This window comes from Mandrillus leucophaeus, unplaced genomic scaffold (genome assembly GCF_000951045.1).
Source record: "Mandrillus leucophaeus isolate KB7577 unplaced genomic scaffold, Mleu.le_1.0 Scaffold134, whole genome shotgun sequence".
Classification (NCBI taxonomy): domain Eukaryota; kingdom Metazoa; phylum Chordata; class Mammalia; order Primates; family Cercopithecidae; genus Mandrillus; species Mandrillus leucophaeus.
In genome coordinates, this window is record NW_012101299.1 from 3,854,569 (window position 1) to 3,864,971 (window position 10,403).

Here is a 10,403-nt window from a genome sequence, read left to right on the forward strand (position 1 = left end):
AAACACAGTGATGGAAATGAGAGAAAATATCTACAAATTGTGTATCTGAAAAGGGGTTAATATCCAAAATACGTAAGAAACTTCCACAGCACAAAGGTAAAAACAACTAATAACTTGATTTACAAACAGGCTAAGGACTTGAGTAAAACATTTCTCTAAAGACATACAAACAGCCAACATGTATATGAAAAAATGCTCAATGTCACTAATTACCAGGGCAATGTAAATCAAAACCACAATGAGTTATCACCTCACACCTGTTAGGATGGCTATGATAAAAAAAAAAAAAAGACAAGTGTTGACAAGGCTGAAGAGAAATCGGAACCCTTGCAGACTGTTGATGAGAATGCAAAATGATGCAGCTGCTATGGAAAATATGTGGGTTCCTGAAAAAATTAGACACAGAACTACCATATGATTCAGCAATCTCCCTTCTGACTATTTATCCTAAAGAATCACCATCGCAATCCCAAAGATATTAGCACTCCTATATCCACCGAGGCAATATTCATAATAGCAAAGACGTAGAAACAACCTAAATGTCTATTAACGGATGGATAATGAAAATGTAGTATACAATGGAATACTATTCACCTTTAAAAATATTTGAAAAAAGGATATTCAGCTGGGCATGATGGCTTATTCAGCTGGGCATGATGGCTTGTGCCTATAATCCCAGCACTTTGGGAGGCCAAGGCAGGAGGATCACTTGAGCTCAGGAGTTTGAGACCAGCCTGGGCATCACAGTGAGACCTCATCTCTACAAAAAATAAAAAAATTATCCAGGTATGGCAGTGGGTGCCAGTAGTCCCAGCTACTTAGAAGGCTGAGGTGGGAGGATCATTTGAGCCCAGCAGGTCAAGGCTGCAGTCACCACATTCCAGCCTGGGCAAGAGAGCGAGACTCCATCTCAAGGGGGGAAAAAAAGGAAATTCTGCAATATGCAACAACATAGATGAATCTTGAGGACATTAACCTAAGTGAAAAAGAGAGTCACAGGAAGACAAATACTGCATGATCCCACTTATATAAGGTATCTAAAATGGTCAAATTCACAGACTCAAAGAGTGGTAATGGTGGTTCTCAGGGACAGGGACAGGGAAGGAAATTGAGAGTTACTAATCAATGGTCATAAAGCTTCAGTCAAGCAAGATGAGTAACCTCTAGAAATCTGCTGTACAACATTGTACCTATGGTCAACAATATAACTGCAAACTTAAAAATTCGTTAAGAGGGGCTGGGTGCAGTGGCTCATGCCTGTAATCTCAGTACTCTGGGAGGCCGAGGCAGGCAGATCACAAGGTCAAGAGTTCGAGACCAGCCTGGCCAACATAGTGAAACCCCGTCTCTACTAAAAATATAAAAAATTAGCTGGACGTGGTGGCAGGCACCTGTAATCCCAGCTACTCAGGAGGTTGAAGCAGAAGAATTGCGTGAACCTGGGAGGCGGAGGTTGCAGTGAGTCGAGATCATACCATTGCACTCTAGCCTGGGCAACAGTGCGAGACTCTGACTCAAAAAAAAAAAAAAAAAAAAACTTTTTGTTAAGAGGGCAGATCTCACATTAGGTATTCTTAACTGCAATAAAATCAAGTTTTAAAAAAGGAGGACAGGGCCAGGCACGGTGGCTCACGCCTGTAATCCCAGCACTTTGGGAAGCCGAGGTGGGTAGACCACCTGAGGTCAGGAGTTCGAGACCACCCTGGACAACAGGTGAAACCTGTCTCTACTAAAAATACAAAAATTAGCCAGGTGTAGTGGTACACACCTGTAATCCATGCAACTTGGGAGGCTGAGGCAGGAGAGTCGCCTGAACTCAGGAGGCGGAGGCTGCAGTGAGTCAAGATTACGTCACTGGACTCCAGCCTAGGCAACAGAGCAAGACTCCATCTCAGGACCAAAAAAAAAAAAGGAGGACAGTATAGGAAGACAGGAAAAATTATTTCAAATGTAATTAGAATGTCCCAGTTTCCTTTAACCTCAAGTATACAACTAGGGAGTGGTAAGACATACAGGGACAGCAGTGAAAGTCAAAGCCTCTTGATGTAAGAGTAGGAATCTTCTATGGCTGCTGTAACCAAATAACACAAACTTAGTGACTTAAAACAACACAAATTTACTGAGTTTCACTGGGCTAAAATCAAGGTGTGAGCAAGGTTGGTTCCTTCTGGAGACTCTAGGAAAGAATCCATCTCCTTGACATTTCTAGCTTCTGGAGGCCGCCCACACTCCTTGGCTCACGGTCCCTCCTCCTTCCTCAAAGGGCATCACTCCAACTCTGTCTCTGTCATCCTATCTCCTTCTGACTCTGACCCTCCTGCCTCTCCTACAAGGACCCTGTGATCAATAGAGCCCACCCAGATAATTCAGGATAACTCCCCTTTAAGGTACTCACATCTGCAAAATCCCTTTACCCATGTAAAGTAACATACCACAGGTTCCAGGGATTATCACATGGCTTACCAACTTCAGGGGCCATTATGCGGCCCACCACAGAGGGAAAGCTGATTTAACCCAGTTTAGAAAAGCCAAATACAATGAAACCTTTATACCTCTATCCCATTCCTTTTTGCTCTTCTATGTTAGAAAATCACTTCAACGTATGTTGGCTATTGGATTTGTTTCTAATACACCATTCCACTAGAAGACTTTACAACCACGTGAGAAAAAGAAAAGCAGCCCCTGACATCTGGGAGCTGGCCTGGTGATATCACAGCTGGGTCTTGGTGTTGCTGTAAACTGGCAAGCAACTCAGAGCAAGGCCCACACCTCGGCCTTGATGACTGACTCTTCCGTAGAACATAAACAGTTTCAGAGAACATCAATATCAGACAAGACTATGATGGATAAAGACTAAACAAGACCACTCTGTAATCACTCCTGAACACAAGCAAAAAACATGAACATTGTCCAAATCACAAAAATGACCATCTCTCTATCCTGGCTAACAGGAATGACTGCTGCTTCTTTACCAGTTACAGCTTTAGCTTTATTCCAGTCTTCTCTCCTTCTAGAAAAGATTTCTTAAGCTATCCAATTACAGAATTATTCCAGCTTCCTAACAGCATCCCATATAGATCAAAGCCTCACTTCCTTAAACCCTTCCCAAACTACCTAGTAGAAGCCCAAATCCCACTTGAAAAGTTACTTGAACACCCCACAGTTCCCCACGGAACTCACTGCAATATGCAATAAGCCCAATTTGTCCAACTACAGGTGTGCTCTTGGTAGTCTTTGGCTGGAGGGCAATGACAAAGGTCAGAAGAGACTACAGACTCCAAGATAACTGTATTCTGAACTTACATACCAGATTGGTGATTGGTTCCCATCTTCTGCCCAACCACTATCCTCAAGTGGGAAGGACTAAAGTTTTTGATCTCCTGCACAAAGGGTAAGCCATAGAGTTGAGGGCAAGACATTGGCAGAAAACAGCAGGTAAACTCGCCTAGAGAGGCAGCAGGTGAAGGATAATTCCTTCTATCCCCATTATCTCCCACCTGTCATTTGGCCTAAAAGAAGCCAACTAAATGGGAAGGTTCTAAAATCTCTGTTGTAAAAGTCCCAGTCCGGTCAGGCACGGTGGCTCAGGCCTGTAATCCCAGCACTTTGGGAGGCTGAGGTGGGGGCGGATCACCTGAGGTCAGGAGTTCGAGAGCAGCTTGGCCAACACGGCAAAACCCCAAATCTACTAAAAATACAAAAATTAGCCAGGCATGGTGGCGGGCGCCTGTAATCCCAGCTACTTGGGAGGCTGAGGTAGGAGAATCACTGGAACCTGGGAGGCGGAGGATGCAGTGAGCTGGGATCGTTCCACTGCATTCCAGCCTGGGTGACAGAGCGAGACTCCATGGAAAAAAAAAAAAAAGTCCCAGTCAACCCCAGACTTGGTTCCAAAAATATTACAGCCAAGAGAGGAGCTTAAGCCATACCCAGGATAAGGAAGAATTCAGATTGCGCAGCCAGGCTGGGCATGGTGGCTCACACCTCTAATTCCAGCACTTTGGGAAGCTGGGGCAGGAGGATTACTTGAGGCCAGGAGAGTTCAAGACCAGCCTGGGTAACATGGAAAGAACCTGTCCATACAAAAATGGCCAGGCGCATTGACTCACACCTGTAATCCCAGCATTTTGGGAGGCCAAGGCAGGAGGAACACTTGAGGTCAGGAGTTCGAGACCAGCTTGGCCAACATGGTGAAATCCCGTCGCTACTAAAAATTCAAAAACATTAGCCAGGCATGGTGGCAGGCGCCTGTAATCCCAGTGGGAGGCTGAGGCAGGAGAATCACTTGAACCCAGGAGGCAGAGGTTACAGTGAGCCTAGATCATGCCACTGCACTCCGGCCTAGATGACAGAGTAAGACTCTACACCATAAATAAATAAATAAATAAATAAATAAAATTAGCCAGGTGTGGTGGTGGGCACCTGTAATCCCAGCTACTCAAGAGGCTGAGGCACAAGAATTGCTTGAACCCAGGAGACAGTGGTTGCAGTGAGCTGAGATCGTGCCACTGCACTCCAGCCTGGGTGACAGAGTGAGACTCTATCCCAAAAAAAAAAAAAAAAAAAAAGACTTGCAGTGACTCACCTGTAATCCCAATACTTTGGGAGGCTAAGGTGGGTGAATAACTTGAGCCCAGGAGTTCAAGACCAGCCTAGGTAACATGGTGAAACCTAGTCTCTACAAAAAATACAAAAATCAGCCAGGTATGGTTGTATGTGCCTGTAGTCCCAGCTACTTGGAAGGCTCAAGTAGGAAGATCTCTTGAGCCTGGGAGGTAGAGGCTGCAGTGAGCCGTGTTTGTGCCACAGCATTCCAGCCTGAGTGACAGAACGACACTCTGCCTCAAAAATAATTTTGAAGAGAGTCACACAGCCTACAAGGTGGCAATCCTGATGGCTGGGAAGCATCCTCCCGCAGAGCACAGAAACAGACACTTCAAGGGAGGATAGAACAGGGATTTCTGCTGAACGGGTTGGCCAAGTTTATATATTTAACAGGTTATAGGAGGAGCTATGAATATTCACAAAGCGGGGGAGGTCATGCACATGCAGGCTGAATAAACATGTATGTTACATACTTATCCGCATTCACTTGTGGGTGGAGACTTAACATCTAAACGCATTACATACAATGAGGCCCTGTAGTCAGATGGCGAAGCAGGGACATGAAGGCACTCAAGTGCACAGCCTCTGTAAACTGGCCAGAACCAGTTCATGCTCAGTGCTCTTATCAGGACAAAGTTACTGAAATCAGTCTCTTATCCAATCAAAGCTGTAGTTATAGCTTGTGGAACAGGGGAGTGAGGGTCAGTTAGTCAGGGTCTGGCAGTGAGTGAGCTGCAGTTATTAATATTGCTTATCTGGAGGCCAGTGCTTGTTTAGCTGCTAGGAAAAAAGAAACACTTTGAGATAGTTAGAACCGAGTTTATTCTTTAAGGGGGGCGGGGGGGGGGGTGCTTTACTTAACCCTTGCTTGGCATGGCCCTACATCTTGTCCACCGTTTGGTATTTTATTGCCACAAAGAGTCTGTTCTCTCAGTCTTAAGATCTCTATTTTAACATTAATGCTGGTCAGTTGTTGTTTTTAAACCTCAAAAGGGAGTGAGTATAACAAGGCGTGTCAGATCTCCCATCACATTCTGGCTGGGAATTCAGTTTTTAAGGTTTCCTGGGGTCCTCTTAGCCAAGACAGGGTCTACTCAGTTAGTTGGCAGTCTTAGGATTTCATAGCTAGCTCTCAAAAGAAAGGAAATGAATCATTACTAGCTGATATTAATAGCCAAAGTCAAATATGATCACTAAAGCAACTGACAAGAAATCTATGAGATATTCATAACACAGAAGACAAAATTATTACATGAGTATTTAAAAGGTAAACACTATATTGTACACAAAAATTAATTCAAAATGATCAAAGACCTAAACATAAGAGCTAAAACTATGCAACTCTTAGAGGAAAACCTTCATGATGCCGGAGCTGGTGATGAATTCTTGGATGACACAAAAACACACATGCAACAAATGAAAAAATAGATAAATTAGACTACAAAATTAAAAACTTTTGTGCATCAAAGGACACTATCAATAGAGTAAAAGGCAACCCTACAGAATGGGAGAGAAGTGTTTGCAAATCACATGCCTGATAAAGGGTTAATATTCAGAATATATAAACAACTCCTAGAACTCAACAAAAATCAAGCAACGCAATTCAAAAACAGGCAAAGAACAGATATTTCTCCAAAGAAGATGTACATATAGTCAATAAGCACATGAAACAATCCTGAACTTCACTAATGATTAGGGAAATGCAAATCGAAACCACCATAAGATACCATTTCACATCCATTTTAAAAAAAAAGAAGAAAAACAGAAAACAATGTGTGTTGGTGAAGATGTGGAAGAACCGGAAATCCTGGCTCCTTGCCAGAAGGAATATAAAATGGTAAAGCCTCTGTGGAAAATTGTATGGCAGTTCCTCAAAAAATTAAACATAGAATTATCATATAATCCAGCAATTTTACTTCTGAATTGAAAGCAGGGACTCTAATAGATATTTCTACACCCATGATCATAGTAGCATTATTCATAATAGCCAAAAACGGAAACAACTCAGGTCAATTGATGATTGAATGGATAAGCAAAATACGGTATACACAAAAAGAAAATATATTCAGCCTTAACAAATTCTGGGCCAGGTGCGTTGGCCTGTAATCCCAGCACTTTGGGAGGCCAGGAGTTCGAGACTAGCCTGGGCAACATAACAAAACCCCATCTCTACAAAAAACACAAAAATTAGGCCAGGCGCAGTGGCTCACACCTGTAATCCCAGCACTTTGGGAGGCTGAGGCGGGTGGATCACCTGAGGTCAGGAGTTCGAGACCAGCCTGGCCAACATGGTGAAACCCCATCTCTACTAACAATACAAAAATTAGCCAAGCATGGTAGCCCACGCCTGTAATCCCAGCTACTCGGGAGGCTGAAGCAGGAGAATTGCTTGAACCAGGGAGGGAGAGGTTGCAATGAGCTGAGATCACGCCATTGAACTCTAGCCTGGGCAACAAAGACTCTGTCTCAAAAAAAAAAAAAAGAAAAAGAAATTCTGACACATGCTACAACACAGGTGAACCCTGAAGGCATTATGCTAAGTGAAATAAGCCAGACAGAAAAGGACAAATATTTTATGGTTCAACTTGGAACAGTCAGATTCATATAGGCAGAACCAGCAGCTGGAGACAGTGGGGAATGGAGAGTTACTGTTTCATTGGTATCAAGTTTCAGGTGATGAAAAAGTTCTGGAAATGGATAGTGGTGGTGGTTGCACAACAATGTGAATGTATTTAATGCCACTGAACTGTATATTTAGATATGGCAAATTGCATGTTATATATATATATCTTATCATGATTAAAAAGTTAAGCAATTATAGCATTATGTAGCAAAATCAGAAACAATTGAATAATTTCAAAAATTGGCAACAGGTCTTACAGAAAAAGCAAGTATTTACATTCACTCTAAATATAAATCATTTGAGAAAGAAATGCCAAAGACTGGGAACCCTGAGCCTGGTCACTGTCTATGCTGGTTCTGTAGAAGATGGAGTAGACTCAACCAGCCAGGGGTGCTGGATTGAGGGAAACAGGGGTGAGGAGAGTCAGAACTAAAGAACTCTGTAATCAGTACCAAAACCGAGTTGTTTTCAGGGGAGTAGACAAAGCTCTGGACTGTTTTAACATGTGTCCCTTTCTCAACCGAAATTCTAGAATATCTAATTAATTAAAACTAAAGCCAAAGAGCAGGAGGATCACTTGAGCCCAGGAGACAGATCTGGTCAACATGGGGAGACCTCACCTCTACAAAAAATTAAAAGATTAGCTGGGTCTGCTAGTACACACCTGTATGATTCACGCCTGTAGTCCCAGCTACTTGGGAAGCTGAGGTGGCAGGATCGCCTGAGCCTGGGAAGTCAAGGCTGCAGTGAGCCATGATTGCGCCACTGCACTACAGCCTGGGCAAGAGAGTGAGACCCTGTCTCAAATTTAAAAATAATAATAAAACTAAAGACAAATAGACCAATAAAACAGCATAAAGTCTAAAATTAAATCTTATGAATATACAGTTATCTATCTGTGACAAAAGTCATAAATAGTGCTGGAACAACTGGACATTCCTGTGGGAGAAAGAAGTATGACTCCTACCTTGCACCAGACACAAAAAATAAATTCTAGATAGACTGCAAATTTAAATGAGAATAATTCAATAAAGCATTTCGAGGAAAGAACAAGAGAACGTCAGTCTTAGAGTAAGCAGTGATTTCTTAACCGGGACATAAAAAGTACTCAAAAAATTTTAATAAATTGAACTATATTAAAATTAATAATTTCTGTCGATCAGAAGATATCATTAAGAGTGAAAGGCATCCACAGAGTGGGAAAGAAATATGTGCTGTGTATATATATATATATCTGACAAAGAAATCTTATCCATTTGTATTACAATATAATACAAGTTATACTGTAAAGACCTTGCAAATCAGTATTAAAAAGATAAACTTAATTTTTAAATGGGGAAAAAAATTTGACCCTTCACAAAAGATTTCCAAATGGCTAATAAACAAACAGGTGCTTAAATTCATTAGTTATCAGGAAAATGCAAATTAAAATTATTCATATGATGAACACTATAAACACACTTGCCAGAATGACTAAAATTAAAAAGGACAGCAAATACCAAGTGTTGGTAAAGATGAGAAACAACCACACCTCTGAGGCTCTCAGCACTGGCGGAAGTGTACACTGGTACAACCACTTCAGAAAATTGTTTAAAAGCATCTACTAAAGATGAACAAATGCACACTCTTTAACCTAGGGTTTCCATTTCTAGGGCTATACCCAACAGAAATGCACAAACATGTCCACCAAAAGCTATGTACAAAAATATTCATAGCCAGCCGGGTGTGGTGGCTCACACCTGTAATCCAAGCACTTTGGGAGGCCAACGTAGGTGGATCACCTGAAATCAGGAGTTCAAGGCCTGCCTGATCAACATGACGAAACCCCGTCTCTAATAAAAATAGAAAAATTAGCTGGGTGTGGTGGCATGCACCTGTAATCCCAGCCACTTGGGAGGCTGAGGTAGGAGAATCACTTGAACCCAAAGGCAGAGGTTGCAGTGAGCCAAGATTGTGCCACTGCACTCCAACCTGGGAGACAGAACGAGACTTCATCTGAAAACAAACAAATAAACAAATATATATATATATGTATATGTGTGTGTATATATATTCATAGCCAAGACCTAGAAACTACTGAAGTGCCCATCAACAGTAAAATGAAAAATAAATTGTGCTATAGTCACACAACTACGGCACTGAGAATGAATTACAACCACATACAAAATGGAGAAATTTCACAAACACTGTAGAAGAAACTGGACACAAATGAGTGTATAACATAAGATTCTATTTACATAAAGTTCAAAACTAAGCAAAAACTAACCTATAATATTAGAAGCCAGGGCAATGTTTACCCTTGGTGGAGGAGAAAGTAACTGGAAGGGGGAAAGGAATCAGTCTCCGGGATGATAGTAAAATTCTGTTTCTTTTTTTCTTTATTTATAATGGTAGAGATGGGGATTCACTATGTTGCCCAGGCTGACCGGCCTCAAACTCCTGGTGGATTCAGGAGTACACAGGTGTGTTTAGTATGAAATGATCTGAAGGGTACATGTATGACTTCACGAATTTATCTCTGTGTATTTTAGCTTCAATTTAAAAAATTACAAATAAATTTGTACCAAATTCCACGAACTCAAATTCCACCAGCTCAGACTTCACATGTCCTCTTTATTCAAAGTATGACTTCCAAAGTGATTCTCAATTTTCAAGATCAGTAAGTACACAAATTAGACAATTCTTCACCTCGAACCAAGTGTGACTGAATCGTAGACAACTTAGGAGAGGGGTAAATACAAATATAAAAAATTGATATATTTGACAACCGTTATGAAAACACGGATAAACCCAATTATAATACATTCTAGACCATCACGAAAAGATAAAAACATCAAAGTAGACTTTCCAAGGTCAAGTGCGCTTCCTGACCCCTGCCAACAGCACACATAGAAACATGGGCCAAAAAAGAAGCTGCTTCCCTAAGAAGTTGCTTCCAGAGCAAAATGGACTTTTGCCGAGGTTCTCACTCCCATAAATAACCAATATTCTCACCCCAAAAGGGAAGGTTTCGAACTCAATCCACGTGGGGGCTGGGGGAGATGCAAGAGGGATGGAAACGTGAGGCGCCGGGAGGGCAGGAGGTGTTGACTGGGACAAGGTAACCGGCCGGGTCCAAACGCGAGAGGCGGGCGGGCTCCGCGCAGCCTGGTCCTTCCAGGACCCACCGGGCCCA